Genomic DNA, 24,427 nt, shown 5'->3' with positions numbered 1-24,427 from the left:
TTAGTATTGGTGAACAGCACTCAAACATTTTACCTTTGCTGAAACTAACTTTGCTACTTTGATACTTGACAAATTCCAGCATATATATATTTATATATAATGCGTATGTGTATATGTGTTTATGTCAGTATGTATAAGTATTTTATACACACACACACACACACGCACACACACGCACACACACGCACACACACACACACACACACACACACACACACACACACACACACACACACACACACACACACACACATATTCACTGAGTTTATTAAAAGCCAACACAAGTGGAGTCAAATATCCCGTACTTTCTATTTTTTCTTCTTGCTTTCTTCACATTGTTCATACTCGAGATCCCAGCCATAACTTTTATGTGACATCCCACTTCTTCTTAACTTTTGTTTTGCAGTGCAAGTACTACAATGAGCAGTGCAGCCTTTATCTCCAATCAGTGTAATAAGCTTTTATCTGCCAGTAATATAATTTTATTTTGTGCCCTATGTTGTGTATTGAGTTCCCTCCCATATCCACAATACAACAGCTATCACATGTTCATGAAAATAATAAAAAAAACTTATGTAATGTATTTAAATAAATACAAATGTTTGGATTTTTTATTACGTGTATGTTATCTGGGAAAGTCCTTGATTTTTTGTTGATTACTCATTTTTATTATTTATGTGTTTTCTGGATAGGTTCTTTACCCAGAGGTACATGCTTCCAGGACTGGCTTGCTATCATGAGTATGGTATATAAAGGCGTACCATTCTCTTTTTCTGTTGTCGCTATTTTGTAAGAATGAATGATGTGCTTTTAAATATTTAAGTGCTGTTTTGTTAGAGCTCAGAGCTGTAACTGAAAACATTGATTTCCCTCAGCTTGGTAACCTGGCAAACAAGTGAATAAATAACACATGGGAACATGTATACCACCAAACATCTACATTTTTATTGCTGTATATAATGATAAGCGTGCAAGACAGTGTCAGATAGCTTTCACTGTGACACCGCTGTTTTATACAGGCAGAATATTTTAAAACTGCAGGGTAACATGCCAGAGTATCTGCAGTTGTTTAACATTTCTTACTGCTTTATTCGGTCATGTATTTGCTTGAGTGGTTTACTGGGTTTAAGCACCTACTGGCATTGCTCTCTTTACTAAAATTGCACTGCAGTTTCAGAAGTGACTGTGACAACATCATTAGCTATTGGTGTTACTATGTCTTTTTTTTTTTTTTGAGATACCAGTGTTGGAGATTTACAGACTAATGGACAAAGCACTTGATTATTCATTTGTGTTTTATTAAATTGAATTTATATTTACAATTTTGGGATCATTTTGTTCTACCATGTCATCTGCATCTTCAGAGGACTTGAGAAACCAAGGATTTTTATTTTCGTTTTATTCTTTGCTTCCAAGGTGAGCTCCTTTTGTGGTGTTTTTTGGCTCATATTTGGGAGAGCACTTTGTCCTCTCAGGATATGTTTGATGCCAACTCTGCTATGAAACACATGGAGCTTAAGGAACGTGGCACTGATAATTACACAAATTCACCTAAGAAAATAGTGAATCCCACACATATGGGTGAAACTACCAAGTTGTTGAGCGTATTGACTCAAGTTCTGGTCAATAATAATGGAGCTATCTATAGCATTAATGTGATGCTAATGCCAGAATCAGTCAGTCAGGCAATCTAGAACTCAGTGAGAGATGTTGCAGTGGAGAATAATTTAAATGGGAGAATAAATGTGCATGCTGCAACTGTCATGTTTATTAATGGAACTCAGGTAGAGGGCTCTGGTACACACACTAGCATTTTAACATCTCTAGGCCAGGGCACTGTTTCAGATAAAGAAGCCTTGTTGAATTTTAATTTGGATTTTTGGTTAATACCACAATGTTTTGGTACGACACATCAATATGGGACTGTCAGTACTTCTTTTGATTCACAACTAAGCACTTTTGAGAAAAAAATCACTAAATATAAATTGTTGCAATTAGGCAATAGTGCCTTAAAGGAATGTATTTCAAGTAACAAAGTGCTGAAGGGATTAAAGATTTGGAAGTCTCCTTATGGAATTACTGATGATGCAGAACTTTAAAAAAAACATTATTTTTTATGAATATGGTTATAAGATTATGAGGTTACTAATCAAAGACAATAAAAGACAAATGGACAAACTCTTTGTAGAAATACATACGATTGATATATCTATTAAAAAGATTTACTTGAATCAAAAATTAATGATTATTATAAGTTGTTTCACAACATAGATACAATTTTGTTAAAAAGTCACAATGAAAAACAGAATAAGCTACTGAGGGATAAAAAGGAATATTCTACCAATCCAGCCTATCCTTTGCCTAGTTCATTTGTTTATAAGACTAATAACAAACTTCATTATCAGGCATCTAATCAGTAATTTAGAACAGCACTCAATAATGCTGTCTCAATTGCAGCTAATGAAAAATGTTTAGATCCTGTCCAATTTCCCCCCTTTATAGGGGTCAGAGAGAGAGAGAGAGAGACTAACTCAATGGAAGAGACATGAGTCCCAAGCAGAAGAGGGGAGAGAAAGACAAACCAACACAGGTCCCCACTCACAAAGGGGCAAGGGCAGAGGCAGAAGATGGTAAATGACATAATAAATACTGTGGGCATTTTGGATAATTTTAGTTTGCCCCTATACAATGGTTATTTTAATTATACTGTTAATTCTAATATTAAATTTAATTTAGATCTGAAACAAAGTTCAGACTTAGATCTAGACTCAAATGTGATTATAAATTTATATACGGAGTCAGATGTTTCAAATGAGAATAACGGGATGTTTTTTCATTCATGAAAACCCTATTATGTTAACAAATAAGGGATTTAAAATTTACAGTTATAGTAATCTGAGCATTGGTAATAGATATTTTAAGTTGTTTTGCAGAGGTTTTACTGTTGTTCTGACTAGGAGAATTGAAATGGCTGAATTATTGTTGGACATCAAAATGCATGTAAGAAAATAGATTTTTGCAATTGTTTTCTCTGAGGATATAAGGCAATCTAGTAATACTGAATTGATTAGGTTTAGTCTTTATTGCCAAGGTGAGCTCCTTTTTTTTTAGGTTTAAGGAATAAAAAAGTGCTATACCTTTTCTGGAGTGGCTCTGTTACAGTTCATCAGAATTTACTTTGCCTCCTGTGAACTTGACCTTTGACTGGACTGTGTTTTACTGCCTTTTATTTGTTTATTATTAACAGTCTTAATACTATACTTAAAGATTAACTGAAAACATGAGCGCCGGGCCACCAGAGTATATTTTCACAGTTGGACTCAGTTAGTGTTTTTCCTCCATGGGCGCTGCAATTCCACTACAACTATTGTGAGAGGATACTGGAGCACTACAGAGGAGTGACTACTAATGTGGTAATATACATCCTGGACAAGATGTTTTAGCTGTAGACATGGTCTTGCTTTTGTTGTAATTGATGTTTCTGCAGTGTGTATGCTCTGTAGAATCCAGTTGTCTTCTGGTGACACAATGCAATTTTCCTGGAATGAGGCAAACTATACCATCTTCACGGATTGCTAATATGGTTCTCTAGTTGAGTAAATGCCAGCAAACAAACTTCTCCATTAGGTTTTTGACTTTTCTGACTGAAATTAGACCAGACAGTCACATAAATATATGCTGCCATTAACATGATCAGCCTCCCGAATTTTCAATTTTTCCCTATATAGATGTGTTAGTGAGCTTAATACTAACCTTAGTAGTGGTCACCATCTTGCAGCAGGATGTATCATTATTCAGGTAGTCTGTTGCTTTTAAAAGAGCATATTTTCATTCTATTGTCTGTTTAATTTTCAGGGATTATAGAGAGCAGTTTGAAAGGCTTATTCTTTTATCTTGGACTCTTCTTTAATAAATATCTGAAGATCCTTCCTTGAGTTATTAGATGATTATTTAGAGGGTTCTTATAAATATTTTTTTTTATTTATCCTTTGTTGACTAGACTAATAGCCTCTTATTAAGGTTGATCTGAGGTGATATTTAATCTTCTAGAGAAAGTTCGTCAAGGGCATTGTGGAGCTTCCCCTGCTTTGTGTGGGTTGTGCAGAGGGATTGCTATCAATGTAACACTCCCTGTTTCCATTCTTTGTACTGTGGTGGCTCAGAGAAGACAGGAAAAAATGAAAAATAAAAATGGAGCTAATCACCAATAATAAAATTGATTTCATAAAAGAAACTAGTATATCTTCAAATATAGAAGATAAAAGTGCTGCTCATGATGTGAACGGGGCTGTAACTATGGTGAAAATTTTTATTAGCAAAGCAAAGGTGGGGGGAACCCTTGTGAGAGGGAGATGTTGAGTGTAATGAGAAAGAAAAGGCAGTTGAACCTTTTCAAAAGCAATGTGTGGATATGGAGGAAAAGGCAGTCATGCCTTCGATTGATTCAGAAGACATTTTTCAGCAGAATCTCTTTGGGGAAGAGGAATCGACACAAGAATGTGTTGTTTACACCCTCCAATCAGGAGGGGTGTGGGATGAGTTACTTATGGATTTTGTAAATGTGAAGCAGAAACTGATAAAGATGTTTTCTTGGGAGAATTAATGGACAAGATATAGAAGGAGGATGTTCAACAAGTAGAAGAGTCTGCAATAATAAGAAAATCATATGCAGAGATGGTGTAGGTAGGAGGAGAAAAATGGAAAGAAGAGAAGAAAGAAATAAGTACAAGAAAAAAGAAGTCCTTTACGGTATGAAATGAATAAAGAAGATAGTGAATTGGTCAGAAATAAGGTATGGGATAAATTAATTACACCTTAGGAGTTAAAGCCAATGAGGTAAGAGCCTTTATAAATACAAATAAAGAGACATATTTTGACATTATTTTGAGACTGGACAAATGATGGAAAAATTTCTAGGGGAATATGAGTAAAAAAAACTGTGCGCCTTGGAATTTATGTATGCTCAAAACATTTTAGAGAGACTAAGAAAAAAATCATATACAATTCAGGACTGAAGTAGAAAAATATACTTTAAAAAGGCATTTATCAAATGTATGTAAAGATGTTTTAGACATTTTAAGGGTGTATGATAACAGAGGTTTTGAGCTGAGCCGTGGGATTGTCATGTGGTTTTGAAAATTGAAAACAAACATACTGTGCATATTCCAAGCATTATTAATGTAGAAGGACATAAAGATATGGAGAAATATTTGGAGCAGCCCAAAACATGTTTTTTTTTTCAAGTGAAAAAAATTATTATTTGATTAGTAACTGTGAAAAAATGTTTTCTCTCTGGAAAGATAGGACATGATATAAGGAACTGTGAGTTAAGATGTTATAAATTTAACAAAACTGGACATTTTAGGGGGGAATGTGAAGAAAAAGTAAGAGAGGTGGAATCAGAGATAGTTGAGACACTGGTAAAACAGAGTCCAGAAAATGAAAAAGCAACTTTTAAAGGACAGACAATACAAACTATTAATAAATGGAAAGTAGATACTTTTCAGAAAAATTTACTAGACTTGAAATAAATCCCAACAAATACCTCACCATCATGGGTATTTCCATTCCTCCAGGTAACAACCTTACTAAAATCAAAGAAATACTCCACTAAATATCCTTAACATTCCCACAAGAAACCATAATTATGGGTGACTTTAATGTTGACTGGAGTGCTTGTAACTCTGATAACCCCAATAATTTCATTAATATGCATGGCTTCATCCAAGTTATACAATCCCATGTAGACTAGAAAATCTGGAAAAAAACAATATACTTTGGATTGGATCCTAACTAATAAAATATCTCACACTTTCCAATCAGGCTGTCTCCATCAGTGATCACATCCCAACATACCTACTCAGACAACACCTTCATCCCCCAGAAATACCATCTTTTGGCTAATATGATACAAAAAAGATTTTAACCCTCAAGCATTTAACTCCCTGTTATGTACCTGTAACTGGACCCCACTCAAACCACTAGCCCTAGATACAGAAGCAGACTACTTTTACACTGCTTTCATCAATATTCTAAATACGCTTGCACCATGCAGAATTATAATAATCAAATCATGGTCCGTGGCTAACAAAAGAAATTAAAACTCTACTTAAACAAAGAGATAAAGCCTGGGTGCAATGGCACACCAATAAAATCCAAGCCAACACTGACCACTTCCGTGGCCTTAGAAACAAATCTAAAACCTAGGTAAAGTTAGACAAGAAAAAACTTCTATAGTGATGTTCAGATAAAACACCACAATAACCTGCAAAAATTGTGGTCTGCTATAAAAAAACTCATTCAACCCAGCCAACAATCAACACCAACCTCATCAGTCACTACTAGTCATGACAGCATATCCACACAATTTAATTCTTTCTTTACTAACTCTAAACTTACATTCTCAAAGAATTTCTGTAAATCTCCACTGAATACCCCAACATCATCCAAAAAAAAACAATGATACCTTCCATTTTAAGTGTATACAAACACCATAAAAAACTACTCAGCAAACTTAAACCTACCTGCCTTGCAGCTGATATAATCTATCTTCTGATTTCCTTAAACTAGCAGCAGATGCCATCTCCTATCCCATCTGTAGTCTAATCAACTGCAAATTACTATTTCAATAACTACATTGCATTCCTCTGGAAAATATCATACATCACCCTACTACATAAAGTAGGGAACTCTACTGAGCTCTCTAATTATAGACTCATAGAAATTTTATCCTCCCAGCGAAAATTCTTGAAAAATGCATTCATACCCAGCTCTTGAACTATCTACTATCCAACAACCTCCTATCTGATGCATAACATGGTTTTCATCTGAACCACATTATTACAACTGCTCTTCTAAACTTTATGAACACTATCAACCAATACAGAAATGAAGGCAAAGTAGTTTCTTCTATCTTCATAGACCCGTCTAAAGCATTCAACACTGTCTCCCACCAGAAACCCCTCTCTGAGCTTGCCTCCCTTAAATTTAGTCACCCACATGTAGCTTGGTTTCATAATTATCTAACTGATTGCCAACAAGCTGTCAAATGGCAGCAAAATTTCTCTTCCCTTTTACTTGTTTCCATGGGAGTTCCTCATGACTCAATCTTAGGTCCTCTTCTTTTCAGTATTTTTACTAATAAGCTTTACACTGCTACCCAACCTGCCACCATAGTTCAATACGGTGATGACTGCACTCATCTGTGCTGCATCCTCCCTGCAAGTACTCAAAGTAAAAACACAGCAGGCCTTCTCAGCTGTGGAAACTTGGCTATCTAACTCACACCTGATCCTTAATCCAAATAAAATTATCTTATGCTCTGCCATCCCGGTAAATACCTTGACTCACTATTTTCATTTCATATATATTCATCAGATAATACTAGTATAGTGCCAGTTTTCCAACCTAAATTGCTAGGTGTAATAATTGACAACAACATGAAACTTGACAAACACCTATCACAAGCCATCAAAAAGACACATATAAAACTAGGCTCTCTTTACAGAATCAAACCTTTCCTCACTTCAGCTACTAGACAGGAAATTGCCAGAACCCAACTATCATCTACATTACTATATGCCTCCTCTATATTTACCAACTTAAAGAAAACAGAATTAGCAAAACTTGAGGCTTGCTATAATAAAGTAGCTAAGCTTGCTACTTACTCCCCTAATCAAACCCATCACTGCAAGGCCTTAAAACAACTCAATTGGTTAGAACTACTCCACTATTTAACGTTAATTAAACTCACTACAGCCCACAAACTCATTCACCAGCCAGACAAATCACCTGCCCTTCCAACAACTGCTCCCCCTCTACATTAACACTAGAGTCCTCTGCTCATCAAACAAATCCCTCCTACAAATGTTGAAATCTAACAATACTTCTGGTGAGTCTCTTTACTCCAACTATATTTCCAAAATTTGGAACACCATCCCACAGTCTATCTTATCTACTGCTAACCTAACCCATTTCAAGAAACTACTCAAGGAATACCAAAGTAAAAACTGGATTTTCTCTTGTTCCACCCTTGGCTGACTACTAAGCTTCCTACCTTTGTTATTTCTTAATCTACACTCCATTCACTTTATGCCCAACTTACATAAAGTAGAACTTCTGCCATCCACTTTTCTCCTCCCCACTTACAAATTTCCCTAGGTTAAACCTACCTTTTTACCATCATAGCCCCTAATACCATTTTCACCCACTCTCTCCTCCCTCAGCTTCTCTATCTACCCACCTCCCCTTTCCTTGGTCACTATCCCTATACCAACTACTACAAACAAAACTAAATCCTACTATCTACTGCTAGTTCCTGGAAATATTTTTAACTCTTACTAACCTATGTTAGTTGCTATTCTGTAGTTTTTACCATTCTGTTATAAGCATATTTATAGGCTCTGTTTATTAAAGTAAACATTTCAACATTTTGAAGCTTAAGTCTGTATATTAATACACAAGATGCTTATGATTTCTCAATATGTAAAATAATATATCCTTTAATCCATGTGAAATCTGGAATTATAATGTATGTCCTTTCTATGAATATTTCCCAATGTAATTTTTTTTAAAGTTGGACCTTCCCATTAAACAAATGCTAAATAAATAAAATAAATAAATAAGATAATAAGGATTTGGAAAAGAAAATTATGGTGAAGAAATTAGCAAATGTATTAAAGTCAGTTCATTTAGAATCTGTAGCAGGTACAGATGGAATAGAGTATGATAAAATATGACAATAATACAAAAAAATGTTTTATAATAGTATTAAATGAATGATAAATTAAGGATTTCAGTATAATGACTTGTTTAGTGGAGTAATTACATTTATATGGAAAAAAGGGGAAAATATGAGATGCAGAATTGGACGGAGACTTATAATACTAAATAACACAGACTATAAAATCTTTATGAAAATTTTACAAAAAAGAATGGAAGCTAAAATAGGTAAGATTATAAATCAGAATATGTGTGATATAAAAGGAAAATTGTGCAAGAATTGCTATTAATAAGTATGGAATTCATAGATGATGTTTTATAATGGTAAGAAATTTAAGCAAAGCCTTTGACTTAATTCAGCACAATGTATTATTCATTGCATATAATATAATTAATAAGATAAGAAACATCTGTGTTAAGCGTACAAGTTAAATATAGTTAAGGCTTGAGTAAATTGGTGTTTAAGTGAATAAATAGTGCTTGAAAAGGGTATAAGACAAGGATGTCCATTGAGAAGTACAATATTTGTGTTATTAATGAATGTGATCTCTACACATGCCAATAGGGAAATGGGGAACAAGAGTTATATATCTAATGAAGTGATAAGTATGCTGATTATGATGACATATGCAGATATTATTCTTGTTACCAAAAAATAGTAAAGGAATGAGTAAAGTGATAAATTATTTACAGGAATATTTATAAGTGATAGGATTTTCTATAAATAAAGAGAAAAGTCAAGGATTAGGCTTTGAAGATATGTTAGGAGATATTAAATTTAATATGACAAGTATAAATTTACTTGGAATAAGTTTTGGAAAACAAGAAAATACAAAACTGATATGGAAAGAAAAATCAGAAGTAATGAAAAGTACTTGCATTTTTCAGAAATCATTTAGATCATCATTTAAGAAAATATATATTTAATTAGTTCAATATTACTTGCAAGAATTGCATATTTAGCAAGTGTTTTAGTATATCTCTAATATAGGAGAAGGACACTTATAACAACATTTTATCCTTTATTTGGGGATCTAAAGTGAAGCTAGTTAAAAGGGGCATTTTGCATATTAAAAGGAAGAAGGAGGATTAGGATTTATTAATGCAATAGTGCATACAACATATTTACATTTATGTAAAGTATTAAAAATGTTTAAAGGAAAATTATGCTTCTCTACTACCACAGATATTAAGATTTAAGTATAAAATAGAGTAGATGAATCTTTTGAATTTTAAAATAGAGATTTTGCCCTAATAATGAAATAAATAATTATCAGGATAAAAATTTACTTTGGAAAATAAAAAAAATATAATGAGATTGAAAATGAAGGAAACAATGGTATAATATATTATGGATATGTATCTTTGTACATATCAGTGGAAAGAGATGCATAAAGATAAAATGATAGCAATTCAAACAAAAATGGGATGATGCAAGGACATGCTGGAGTGTCAGGACTTCTTATAGAGATTGACTATACAAAAACTTCCAGTGAAATCTAATATGCCTTACAAAAGTAAAAAGGATAGAACATGCCATTATTGTAATGAATTTGAAGTTAGTAAACGTGTTCTTTAGAATGCAAAAGAATTAAAGTAGTATGAAAGAAGATCATGGAACTGAACTGTTTAGAGGGGTTTACAGAGGTGAACCAATAAAATATGGATATGACTGAATATGGATATTTAATAAAAGAAGTTGAAACTATGTTAAAATGGTTGATAAAAATGTTTTGTATAAAATGTTTGACTTGGAAGAGTAAAGAAAATTATGTTTAATAAAAAAATGGGATTTAGCTATAATGTTAAAAAATAAGATTTTATTTATGGAAATTAGAGTGGGGGTTCACACAATGTAAAATGATTATTGTTTTTAAAGTTATTTTTTGTAAAATGTAAATAGTATGTATATTGTAGATATTATAAATTGTATACATGTAATGTAAATAAACATTGTTTTTTTAAAAAAATAAAGCACCCCTACATTTTTTGATACTGAGCTACCACCAATATAAGCAAATTGGCCCTTGGTTTAACAACTCATCTGAAAGACAACACACTAAGGGGTGATGCACTCACCTTATACTCCACTGGAATGTCAGCAAGCAATCTAACTTTTAGGGGAATAGAACTCACAGCCTTCTGCTGTAAAGGTTACTGTGCCATCTGTTGTGCCACTCATACTGGTTTAGACTTTTAGACCTTTCTCACCTTAGTACTTTTGTTTGCTATTTATATTCTTTAGAAAAGTATAGTACATAACAATGTAAAACAGGACAAAATGAAAGGAGGCAAATTCTCAACCAACAAACAAAACCACCAAAAGCCACAAGAAGATGAAAACAACCAGCCGAGTTTTACGTTATAAACCTTTAATAAATGCTTTTATCTCGAAAGACTTCTTCAGAAAACAAGATACAAAACATAGCATGCCACCATATTATTTAAACAGTTATTAGCCAATAAAACCACATTTCCAATTAAAATATTTAATTATCTAATTATCTCCTAACTTTGAACAAATCTAAATATATACAAACACATAACTATTGCACATATAATAATAATAATATAACATACACTCCTAAAAGGCTTGATGAAGCTACAAGTAAACACTTAATTCTTATTTTTTTTATTTTTAACTTATTTTCTCTCAAAAAACATTTTATATTAATTGTCTCATTTAATCATGGGAACTTATCTGTATTTAATTTAATTTTCCATTCAGTCTCAATTGTTTCCAACTTATTTTTATACCATCCCCTTCTTATATCCATAGGCACTTATACTATTACTGAAAATAAAAATGTCTTATATTTCTTACAATTCAATATATGTTTATATAAGGCATTATTGAGATCTTTAGTTTTAATAGAATATAAATGTACTTTTATCCACTTTTCCAATGTTCTAGTTGTCAATCCAACATAAAAAGCAGAACACTCAGAGCACTTACTAACATAGACAACTCCTGCTGTTTTACAAGTAAAGTGTTTATCTAAATATACAGTATAATCAATATGTTCAAATATAATATATGAACTGACATGTATAAACCTACATACTTTACATATTCTACATGTAAACATGCCTTTAGGTTAACAAGTATGCATAATATCTATGTTTGTATTATCTCTATGTAAATAATTTTTAAAACTATTATTTATTTTATATACAAAATTTGGTCTTGAGCCAATGACATTAAACAAATCAGGATTTCCTTCTAAAATATTCCAATTCTTCTTTAAAATTTCTTTAATTTCACTACTATCAACTGACATATCCAACATAAAACTTGGACTATATTCTAATACAGAACTTTCTTTTAATTCAGTAGTAGAAGTTGCGATAGTATTACCTGCAGTAACATCAGTAACAGTATCTGTAGAAACAACATCAGCACCAACAGAGCCTCTACTCACTGTACTTATGTCAATCTCTTCTATTGGGTCGATATTACAACATTGAACTAAAACAAGTTCAAAACATTGTAATATTGAGCTCTAAAGTCCAAAAGTGGAAAATAGCGAAGCCACGACACATCGACTTTTTTCCGGGGAAAAAAAATTGGTGGGCTGTTTTTGGGGCTTTGTTATTTCCTCCACTGTGGTGTGATGTCAGAGTTGGTATATTTAAGTAGGGGGGTGTGAGGGGCACAGTTCAGTTTAGGTTTAAGGTTAAGTTTTTTTTTTGGTCACAGAACAGCGATTTTTTTTCCCTGTGCTTTCGGTTTTCTTGGGTTTCGAACATAACGGTTCAATATTACAACGATCGAACTTTTGTAAGTTTGACATTGTGATATAGACCCTCTTCTATTAATAGAGGTTTATACAATATATATCTATTATTACTAATCTCTTCAGCTGTCTTAAATAACATACTTCTAGCATATCCCATTTGACCAAATAATGAAATAATATTTAAAAGTTCTTGTTTAAACACTTCATCTGAGGTGGTCAGTCTAGAGGCCCTAATAAGCTGACCTGTAAGGATATTATTTTTCATAAACTTTGGATGTCCACTATTATAATGTAAATAATTGCTGGAAAACATAGTCTTCCTATAAATCTTACTATTTATTTTTTTATATAAATGCCAATCTAACTGAACATCTGAAAAATGAACAGTAGTTCCCAGATCACTAATACTAAATTGCAGGAAGCTAGAAGCTTCATTAATTCTTTTAACAAAGTCTCTGTATTCACTAATATGCATGTTTACTATCAAGAAAAGGTCATCAACAAACCTTTTATAGAGTAAAACTTTTACAAAACCAGTAATTTTACTAAATACATTGGTTTCTCACCATCCTAATACCAGATTGCCAAAAGATGGGGCCACTGCTGACCTGATTACAATTCCTTTAAACTTGCCTATAAAATTTGTTATTAAATAAAAATAAATCATTCTCTAGCATTAATTCTATCAGGATACAGAATAAATCAATCAAATCAACACTAAAAAAGGAATTCTGATTTAAAAATAACCTTAAACATTCAACTCCTTGATCATGTGGTATACAAGTAAAAAGTGAACCTACATTAAGGGAATTTCATGCCTACTATACCTGGTGGACTTCTTTTAGAAGGTCATTGATTCAATGGATGAGGGACAAACTGTGCATACTGCCTACCTGGACTTGGCTAAGGTGTTCAATACACAACCCCACTCAGGTATAGCTGACTGAACTGGGTATAAAACCCTACATAACTCACTGGTCACTTGGCCCAAAGTCAAGGATTAAAACTCAATGCCAATAAGTACATTATAGTACCTTTACCCAGGCTAATTACTCCATCAGTAAGCTACCCCTAAGAGTTGACCAAGTAGTTAGGGATCGGGGAACATATGTAGACACTAATCTGGAGTTTGACTAATATGTGGTCAAATTAATAAGAAAATCATTGTATGTCACCCAACATATAAGTATGGGCATGGCATCCAGGTCCTAGAAAGTCATAGTGCCACTACTTTATTCAGTCCTTATTAGACCCATCATTGAGTATAGTGCCTCCTTTGCATGTGCCTGACCAGGCAAATGCAACAGTTGGAAAGTGCACAAAGGTTCCTTACCAAGAGAATCCAAGGTGTGAACACACTGTCCTATACAGATTGCATCAAAGCCATAGCTCTATACTCTGTCACCTATATGCTACTGAAAGGCAATCTATGCCTAGAATTTAAGGCATCCTTTGATCCAGCTCTGGTTGACCTTTTGCACATCTGCAAAATGAATAGCATCATAACCACTAAATCCAAGGATTTAAATTTCTCTTGTGACATGGATAAGACATGTTGGTGAGACAGATATGTGCCTCAGAGGATCCCCATGCCATGAAACAGGCTCGCCATCCATGTGAAGCAGTGCCCATCCCTAACCCTATTTAAGCATATCCTTAACCAATGGATGGGAAATCAGAAATTCACTATGGGTCTGGCTCCCATGTTTCTGATAGACAGAAGTAGATAGTTATGCCCAAACTAACATATCCCCCAAACAGATGCATAACCTCTAGAAACGTTCTAACTATCATGCTCCTCTTAAATAAACACCCATGATACATAGGGAATCAATTGGGTTGGACTGAATGGCTAGGCTTATAAAGGTCCTGGTTGACTTTAGCCTAGTATATACCTATGAACCTATATATGGGAAACTAACAGTGGTACTGTGATGCCCATACAGGACCACCTATTGAATAAGAGTAGTGCTGAAAACCCAGATTCACTTGTTACAGCCTACACTATGGTTGTACTGTTGTGGATATTTTTGGCCCCATCTGCATATACCCAGGTCTACATGGTGCTGTGAATCATGGTCTCAGCACAAGCTTTAATTAATGCTGAAACTGAAAAAACAGTCAGAACACATTTGCCAGAGTACAATTTGAATATTCATTGTTCAGCACACAAAACTGAAATCTCATGTAATACATTTTTTTTCATTGAAATTTCTGTTGCATCTAAACATCCAGTGGGACTTTTCTAACAGTGGACAATCTATGCAGCCCAACCTGCCTTACCATCTGTGGGAGAGGAAGCCACATACTTGTTGCAGATAAGGTTGTCATGATCATGCAGTTTTCCCCCAGAATATGCCCATGGTGTGCTATAGCTTGTCTAGGGCTGACGCCCCTGCCTATTGCTGGGGTGAGTATGGTTAAACTGACTTAGAAGAGGTCAGGAATGTGATTTTATCTTTCTGGTACTCCCACTGCAGGCTGAATCCTGGATACTGGTTCAGCTAAGCTTGTACAAGCTTATTCAGATGCACAAGAACCAGTTACTGTTCAGATTGTGCAGTCATTTTTGAGAGTTTTTTTTTCAACTAAGCTGAAATAGTCATTGATTGCTCCTATACTTAAGAAGTCTTTTTTGGACTTGAGCCTTCTGAAGAACTGATGCCCTGTCTCTATCCTTAAATTCTATGCTTAGGTTTATGGAGCGAGTGTTGTATGGTCAGATATGTTACTGCTGAACATCTCCTGATCTTTTTAACTCATGTCACTCTAATTTCATTATCAAGGCACACAGGTAAGAAAACCTTTATTGTGGTTGTTAATGATAACCTTATGCCCAAGATTAAAATATATGTCCCATTTTGGTGTTCCCTGACACTTCCAATACTTTTGGTACACTGTACCACTGCATTCTGACTGAGTATTTGAAACAATACTGCTGTTTCAATGGTATCATGTTCAATTCATCTGTCTCTTATTTTTGTGCCACTTACACTGGTGGTCACCTTCTGGAATGTAGTGTGTCATGTGACTTAATCTTATTCCTGGTGCCATTCAGAGCAGTGTATGTACTGCTCCTTTGGAAGGTCATTTCAGTGAGAGGTATTCCTTATTAATCATGTGCTGACAACATTCAGCTTTATCTCTCCTTCTCTCAGGAGTCTATGCTGGACTTTATCAGCCTTGTCAATCACTTGGTGTTAGTCCTTCAGATAATGCCTCAGAGTCAGATGAAACTTAACCTGCCTAAGATATACTACACCCATCACATCTTCCACTCCTTCCCCTTAATTATACATGGAGACAACTGACTAGAATTTAAGTCTCAGGTCTAAAGTTGGGCATGGTCATATCTGCTGTTGTGAAGACATTACGATTTCAGCTAAGCAATATTGACAGATCTAGAAGTTCCTTCTGTCACTGGACCTTGAGACAGGGATCCATGCAGTCATGTCCTCTCACCTAGCCTACTGCAATATCCTTTACCTTAGGATTTTGGACAGGGACCTGGAATGCCTATACATGGTAACAATTCTGCAATAATATTTTGGATCTACACATCCTGGTCAAATCATATTCCTTTGCTATGGGAATTGCACCACCTCCTAGTTAATTCCAGGTTTGTGTGTAAGATCCTTTTTACCTTCCAGGCTCTACATAATCTGGTTCTTGTATATGTGAAAGAGCTCATGATTCCATATGTTACAATTAGGGTTCTCAGGTCATCAGGAGAAGAGCTACTCTCTGTCCTGAGAACTTGCTTGAAACATTCTGGTAAGCTGTCTTTTGATTAGTTGGTTCCTGTTCTCTCTAATGAACTGCCTTCATTGTGTGCTGCAACTCAAAAACCTCTTTAGGAGCTCACCAAAGCATCATCTTCACCTATGTTTTTTTTTTCAAAATCCTCTGCTGCATGAGCTATTTTGAGTTTTAGTAGTTTGTTTTAGCAATTTATCTATATTTTAGTGTTTTTAGCTCAGCTTCCTTGCAACATTGCACTTGGAAGACTGTTTTGCTGTTGGCTCTTACTTCTGCCAATATAAAAGTGTTAATTTTCCACTTAGTTTGTCAGCACTTTGCTATTTGGTCATTTCAATAAATAAATAGATAGATAGATAAATATAATGCAATAACTATGTAGTCAAAATCATAATTTGCCAGAGTGACCCTGTTAACTCAAATACATGTTTTATGCTTGAATGGTATAAGAGTGCCTCACAGTTTCTTTTCTTTACAATATCTATATATTAGCAGATATTGTATATCATTTAGGTGCACTTGAGCAGTCCTAACATGGTTCTGAATGAATTCTGTGCTCTTACACCTTAATTAATGTTTATGGCAAGCAAAATTCAATATACAAAACTTGGAACATTTAAATGGCATCACTACATTTTCTTTTTAAGAAAGATAACTGGAAAGAACATCAGTAAACTAAATTTAGAATAATAAAATTACAAGAAATAAAACATCATAAGTAAACAATATTGCAACAAAATGTTACATAAATGAGGCAGTGACAGCAGAAATAATAAAGGATTTACTTAAAGCAAATGAAACAGTTCACCAATATTCAACTCGCTGAACCATGCTATTAAATAATGGTGGTAACAAAACTGCCTGTTCAATCCAAAAATGTACAAGTATGGAACATGTGAAAAATGCAAAAGCTTGCAAATGGTTCAAAGGATTTTTGCATGCATCAACTTCCTGTTCATCCTGTACTTAAATATACCAGTTCCAAGATCTCTTCCCCAAGGTTGTTAAGTTGTAAAATTAAATAGTGAGGTGAAGAAGCAATCCCTACCCTCATATGGTCAGTGGGGCAGGGGGTGCCAAAAATGTGAGATTTATTTGCCAGTTTAAGTGCATTATAAAATGAGAAAGATAGCTCTACATAAGTTGTCTTCCATTCTGATCCAAACTACATTGCACTTCCTATAGTATACTTTTAATTGTATGGAATCTATAAGTTGGGTTCACAAAAATAAGTTTCACTGAGCTCTATTTAACCCAAATAGTAACAGTAACAGTAACATCCGCGGTGGTGCAGTGGTAGCGTTGTTGCCTCACAGCAAGAGGTTCTCCCGTTCGATTCTCAGCTAGAGTGCAGGGAGTGCCTTCTGTGTGAAGTCTGCATGTCCTCCCCGCGGTTGGGTGGGTGTTCAAAACACATGTGAAAATGAGCGTGCCTTCATTGAAGGTTGAACGTCAAGCTGGCACCTCGGCGTTCGTCAAAATCTACTGCCAATCATTAGCAGACTGGAGTTCCGTTGTGGCGACCCCTAACCAGGAAAAGCCGAAAGAGAACAACAACAGGTAACAGGAACAGTAACGAAATCTATAAAAGACAAGCAACTCATTCACTACATAAGAGAGAGAGTTGCAGATTATCTCATCATACTGGTGAGAATTGTGTTTAGCGCATGGTGTAAATATGGTTACAATACATATTCACCTGCTTTAACAAGAGTGTAGAAAGGTAGCATTTAATGATGGAATGGGAAGGTCTGAGTAAAGTGCAATTAAAAAAAGCAGAGTTCATGGATCAAGACACATTAATCAAACAAAAAGGCACAATAAAAGTCATAATTTTTCACCATCATCAACCCCTTTTCCCATTTTTCTACATGGAGTCAGGGTTGTCTCTCCAACTGTTGCCATGTCTCTCTATTAAATGAGACTGTCATTCCTTCCTCAACAGTCATGTCACAGGTCTCTCTTACAGAATCCATCCATCTTTTTTTGCTGGACACCCTCATGCTCTCTTGCCTTCTTCCTGGCTGTCCCAAATCTTCTTCACCAAATTGTCTTCTGCTTTCCTGCACATTTGCCTGAACAACAGTGATCAGTTCTCTTTGACCTTCTCTGAAGTTGCAGCTCCTTGGCTTCTGCTCTGATGTCCTCATTTCTTTGTGTGTCCCATGGTGTTTATACTACCACCCATCACAGGCACATTATCTGCATCATTTATGTCTTTCTCAACTGCTCTGTCTTCACTGCTCAGATTTCTGAACCATAAAGTAATACAGGCTGCACCACTGTTTTGTACACCCTACATCTCAGCTTTTTTGACATTCTTCTGCCACACGCTACCCTGACACTCTGTGTCAGATGGCTGCAACCCAACAGATTCTAGATTTGGCTTCCTCATTCAGACTTCCCTTCACTCAACTCCCCTCTCAAACACCTGAAACTGTTAACCTGTTCCAACATTTTTCCTTCTATCTTAATTTTCAGCTTCTTCTGATTTACCCCATTGGCTGCCCTTACAATGGTCTTATCTGTACTGTTTCATCCTGTGTACCTTCAGTTTTGCATTTCACTTCCCTATCATTGCCTGAAATTTTTGTTCAGTCTGCTTGTTTTGCAAGATTGTCTGCCTACAGCAGCTTTGTTGATCTGCTCCCTCTGACCTGTTTGCTAATGTAATCCACCATCAGTATGAACTGCACTGGACTCAGAACTGAAACCTGATCCATACCCACTGCCACTGGGAGCCCCTGTGTGAGTCTGAATACTGTTCATACTTGAGTCATTTAGTCCTTATATATAGCCTGCAAAATTCTAACAGTGTTTCTGAGACTCTGAACCATCGGACTGCCCAAATCAGCTTTCTTTGGACCTTGTCATATGCTTTATCCAAGTCTAAGAATGCCAAGTCAGTCTCTTTCCTCATCTCTAGTTTCTTCACAAATATCTCTATCGCTGCAAACACTGGGTTGGCTGTACTGTATCCTGGTCTGAATCTAAACTACTCATCTCCCCTCTTACTTTCTGCTACTCTATATTAATTTATCAATCTCCACTTCCAGAACTTTCATGTAACTGTGACAGGATTTTGATGCCTCTGTCCTGCATACAGTTGTAAATGTCATCTTTGTTCTTGTGCATTAATATTAAATTGCTTATTTGTCACGCATATGAGCTACACCTTTCTCTCCACACTGCTATGAATACCCTCAGGATCATTTCTCCCCTTTCTCACCCAACATCTTGATCATCTTTGCTGTGACCTCATCTGAGCCTGCTGTTTTCCCTGACTTAATCTTCCTTGGTGCTGTTATTTTTTCTTCTACAATGTGCTTCTCTTCTTCTTTTACTGTAGGCCATGTCTGAGGTGGTGCATCTAATGTAAGGTATTCTTCATTTAGAAGGTACTAGAAGTACTCCTTCCAACTCCCTTTGATATCCTCTGGGCTGGTGAGCAGGTTGTTTCTAGCATCCCTTATGAAGGGTGCCTGAAAACTATCTTCTTTATCTTTCTGTCTTTGCAAAGCAAAATAATGGAGTTTCTCTCTGCTATCTGCTGAGTCACTTTCCAGAAGTTGGTAGAGTGTCTCTGATGTCTTTTTCTTTTCTACTGCAACTCCTCTCGTAGCTTATTTGTTAGCCAACTAGTATTCCTACTTATCCTTGTCCATCTTTTCTATCTCCCACTTTTTTCTGTACTCCTTTCTTCTGATGACTTTCTGGACTTCTGCATTTTAACACCGGCTTTCCTTATGTACCTGATTTATATAACTGTCTCAACCACATATCTGTTCTATACTCCTCACACATGTTGTTTTGAGGTGCTACCATTCTTCTTCAACTGCACCTATTTCCTCCTCTTCTGCAGGTGCTAGAACCCTGAGTGTTTCATTTAACCCTTGTGCCTTGTCGCCAGTCAACTTCCATTTCTTCAACCTAGTCTCTGTTGACCTTAGAGCTTTCTCTGACCAGCAGGGAATTATGCTGTGGGTGACTAATTCACTGGAGATGACTTTGCAATCACTGATTCTACCCTACCACCTTTTCCTTATTAGGATAATGTCTACCCAAGGTGCATGATGACCAGTCTTTTATGTAACTGTGCAGCTGTCTCTCTCTTACTGAATCCTGTGTTGGCTACCCTGAAGCTATTTGCCATACAGAAGTTTAGAATGGCCTTGCCTTCTTTATTCCTGTTGCTCCACCTATATGGGTCCAGACAGCCCACATATCCTGTTTTATCTGTCCCAATGTATACATTCAGGTCCTCCATTATCAACATCAACTCATGTTGTCCAGCTTTATTTAATATGTAATACAACTGCTGCCTGAACAGTAAGTAATAAACAATTATTTACTGTTATTTTTAGGACTTGTAAAGAACCTCATTGTTTATTGAGAAAGTGCATAAAGTAAGGTCTTTGTTAATATGCAAAAAGTCTAAACAACCAGTGTAAATAGAAAGATGCATTTATTCATCATCACAGGGTGCAAACTCTCTGTGCAAATGGATTAGACCTTTTTTATAACAAACAGTCATGGCATAAGTCTTAGTTTACTGTGTAGTCTGTGTGACTTAGTCAACCTCTTAAATCCAAAGGGATTGCGAGACCATACATCAATGTTTAACAAAAGACTAATTTTTGACAGTGCTGATATCCCGCATAACATATGCAAACTGGTTTCATAAGGTCATAGTTCCCATGCTTAATTATAATGTTTTTATACAGTTTTTGTTTCCGTTACTTGCTTATATTGCTGCACTTTTTTCAGTATGTTTAACTGCTTCTGAATATCAGTTTGTCATATCAGTATATGTTGTGACTATGGCTGAATTAAAAAAAAAAGTTCTCACTTTTACATTTTCATATACTTCCAGAAACAGATACAATGGTACATCTTAAAGGGTTCTAATCTGAGGGTCTTCCAAACATTCTAGTCAGACAATAAAAATCCTAAACTGATACTTTTGCTTAGAAGGTATGCTGAAAGAATGCAGATTTCATAATTTATGTATCACCCTTACACAAACAGAGGAAATATATATATTAAATCATACAACAGACACACCTAAAATCATCTCAACAACCAACAGCCATACCACTAAACATGGCTGCCATTTCCAAATTTTACTTGCACAAAAAAATCTTCAAAGAATCTGCCAAACTGTGCTACAAATAGAGAATTCTTGAATACCATCAGACCCATCTAAACCTAAAAGCAAAACTAAAAATTACCTGCAAAAGATCATCCCTGCCTTACATGTACACTCTTAAATATCTCAGTATGGACACATATCCACCCAAATCCAGGTCCCATCAGTCATCATATCATAATTAATGACTCACCTCCCACCCCAGTATTATAACACTTCCTTGCTTCACCTCCCTCAAAAAAACATAGTCTGATTAAAAAGTCATAATTATATGAAACAAAATAACAGAACTTCATGCATGAATAGTTCAATATACTGCACACCTGGCTAAAATACAACATAAAAGTCTCATAAATACTCCCCCTGGGTATAACATCTTAAAAATGGACTGAACCCTAGAAAAGTTAGGAATATAGCCATCCTATACTCCAATGTATACAGACGACATTTTTTCAGCAGTATATCCCTGCATGCCACAATACTGAAATGCTTATGCTGTACCTTAAAGTAAATAATAAAAAACAACTTAATACTACTGGTCTCTATATTCCCCGGAAGACAATATAAACAGAAGATATCCTACACTGGCTATTCAATACCATTCCTAATAAAATAATTGTATTGGGGATATAAATATTGATTGGCAAATCATTGCCTCTAACTTTTCCAATTTCAGTATTAACCTGTATGGCCTTATGCAGCAAATCAACTCACTCACTAACTATAATACAAATTATGACAAGAGCTCCACCTCTGGACTGGATCATGGTTTCTAACCCTCATAAATATACCACCTTAGAAACCCTTACAGAATCTTTTAGTTTCCTTCTTCTCACCTACAACCTTAGATTAATAACCCATCATGTTAAACATCACAGCTAAAATAAACTTATAATTTCATAGATTTCAGTCCCTTTATGAAGCAGTCTTCACTTTCACTACAAAATTCTTAAATATTCTAAATAACTTAACATCCTTAGAAGAAAGAGAGTTAAAATCAATCTTGCCCCATGGCTAAATAAAAATACTAGAAATCATATGCATATCATGGATAAGGGCTAGAAAAATGGTGACTGAATAAAACAACAAAACCTCTGCTGGAGTTTGCTGCCATTTCAGTGGCATAGAGGAATAAAGCTCTGACTATGACCCAGGCACCCTGGTTTTGACTAGCAGCTCAGATCACTAATGGAGTGGCAGAGAAGAATGGAGGTCTGTCCATCCCAGGGTGAGAGGAGCATCTGTGCGGGCATTCCTATGGTGTTCCTGGCATAGGCAAGGGTCATACAGGGAGTGTGCAGTCTAAGGAGGAATTAGGGTAGGAACCTGCCTGACCTTCCATATACACAGGGGTGAAATGTCACATGTTCCTTTGCACTTCAACCAACATGATGTAACCACAGAGCTGCAGAGAGTAGGGGAAGTCTGGGGTAGGTCTAAACAATGTACCCCCCAGTAGACAATGGACAGTGCTCTCCCAGGACATCCTTAATTTCTGCTTTGGCCCTGGTAAAAATTATGGATGTAGTCCTGGGGCAAAACTGCAGTACAGGTAGACTCAACATGAAACAATGGGGATGACTTATCAGAATGAAGCAGGTGAAAAATCATTCCCAAAATAAAATAAAAAAAAAATAAAAACATCTGCAGGAGTTTAGAGGAAAACAAAACATGTAATCAGTTACAACAAACAACATTACAATAACCCACATAACTGCCATATACATAATTCCAAAAACTTCTGGTCCTCCATCAGAGACCAGAGACAAAAACAATCCAAATCCTGCACCTAAACATTTCTTAGTTGAAACTGCTGTCCAGTTTAATACCTACTTCATAGACAGCATAGCTGCTCTTAACAAAAGCAATCCTTGCTTCCATAACATCCCTACCCCAACCCAAACTCATTCCTTCCTACACTACCTTTCAGCTTAAAAACTGTCCTTATGTCATATTTATAAAAAACATGATGGCACAGTCTCAAACCATGTTCCCCATCTGGTGATAAATCCCACCTGAATTTCTCAAGATAGTAGCCTGTGCTACAGCATACCCAGTTTCAGTCTTTGTAAACATGTCTATACAGGAATCCTATGTTCCTTCCCCCTAGAAAACATCAGATATGACCCCACTACATACATGGAAACCTCAGCAGGACTATTCAGTTTTAGACCCATTGCTATCCTATGCCCTATTACAAAAAGTTTGGAAGAAAATTATCCACAAGCAACTTCTTCAATACCTCCTTCAACAATATATCTTGACAATATGGCTTCCAGCACACAGAACACCACTGCCATTATATCATTCCTAGACACCATCAACAAAGCTAGAGACCTTGGTAAATGTATATCTTCTTTATTACTTCTAGACCTAAGGCCTTTAATACTGTATCACACAGCAAACTTTAAAACCAAATTCACCCCCATGGCCTGTTACACTCTACTGTCACCAAGTTCAGAAGCTACTTCTCTAACAGACAACAATCCTTTACATGGCATTGCACCCTATCACCTTTCATGCTAGTTACCGCAGGTGTACCCCAAGGTTCTATTCTGGGCCTCCTGCCATTCAGTATATTCACCAACAATCTGTATACTTCTTCCCAACAAACCTCTCTCAAACATACCGCAGAAGACTCTACTCTGATTTGTTCCTCTGACAGCCCAAGCCATCTTTAACAAATACTAGAAGAAGCCATTAACTTCATTAAAAGCTGATTCCAACATCCTAAATTACTGGTCATCTTTAAAAACAAACAAAATTACTTAATTTTTCCCCAACTTACATAGTAATAGCAACAGTAACTTTAAAATCACCTCCCGTAACAACACTGAAGTAATATCTCATAGTAAATTGCTTGGTATGACCATAGATAACATTCTAAAATTCAACCTACATATTCTAAATGCAATTACAAACAGACACCAAAAGTTATAAATGCTCTAATAAACAAAAGATTCCTCACAAATAAGAATAAATTAACTCAAGCTAACACTTAACTTCTACTATCACTTCTATGTGGACTATCCATCATTACAAACCTTCAAACTTTTCT

This window comes from Protopterus annectens, chromosome 2.part2 (assembly GCF_019279795.1).
Source record: "Protopterus annectens isolate FY-2018-M chromosome 2.part2, PAN1.0, whole genome shotgun sequence".
Lineage (NCBI taxonomy): Eukaryota > Metazoa > Chordata > Ceratodontiformes > Protopteridae > Protopterus > Protopterus annectens.
This window is presented reverse-complemented; position numbering follows the sequence as displayed.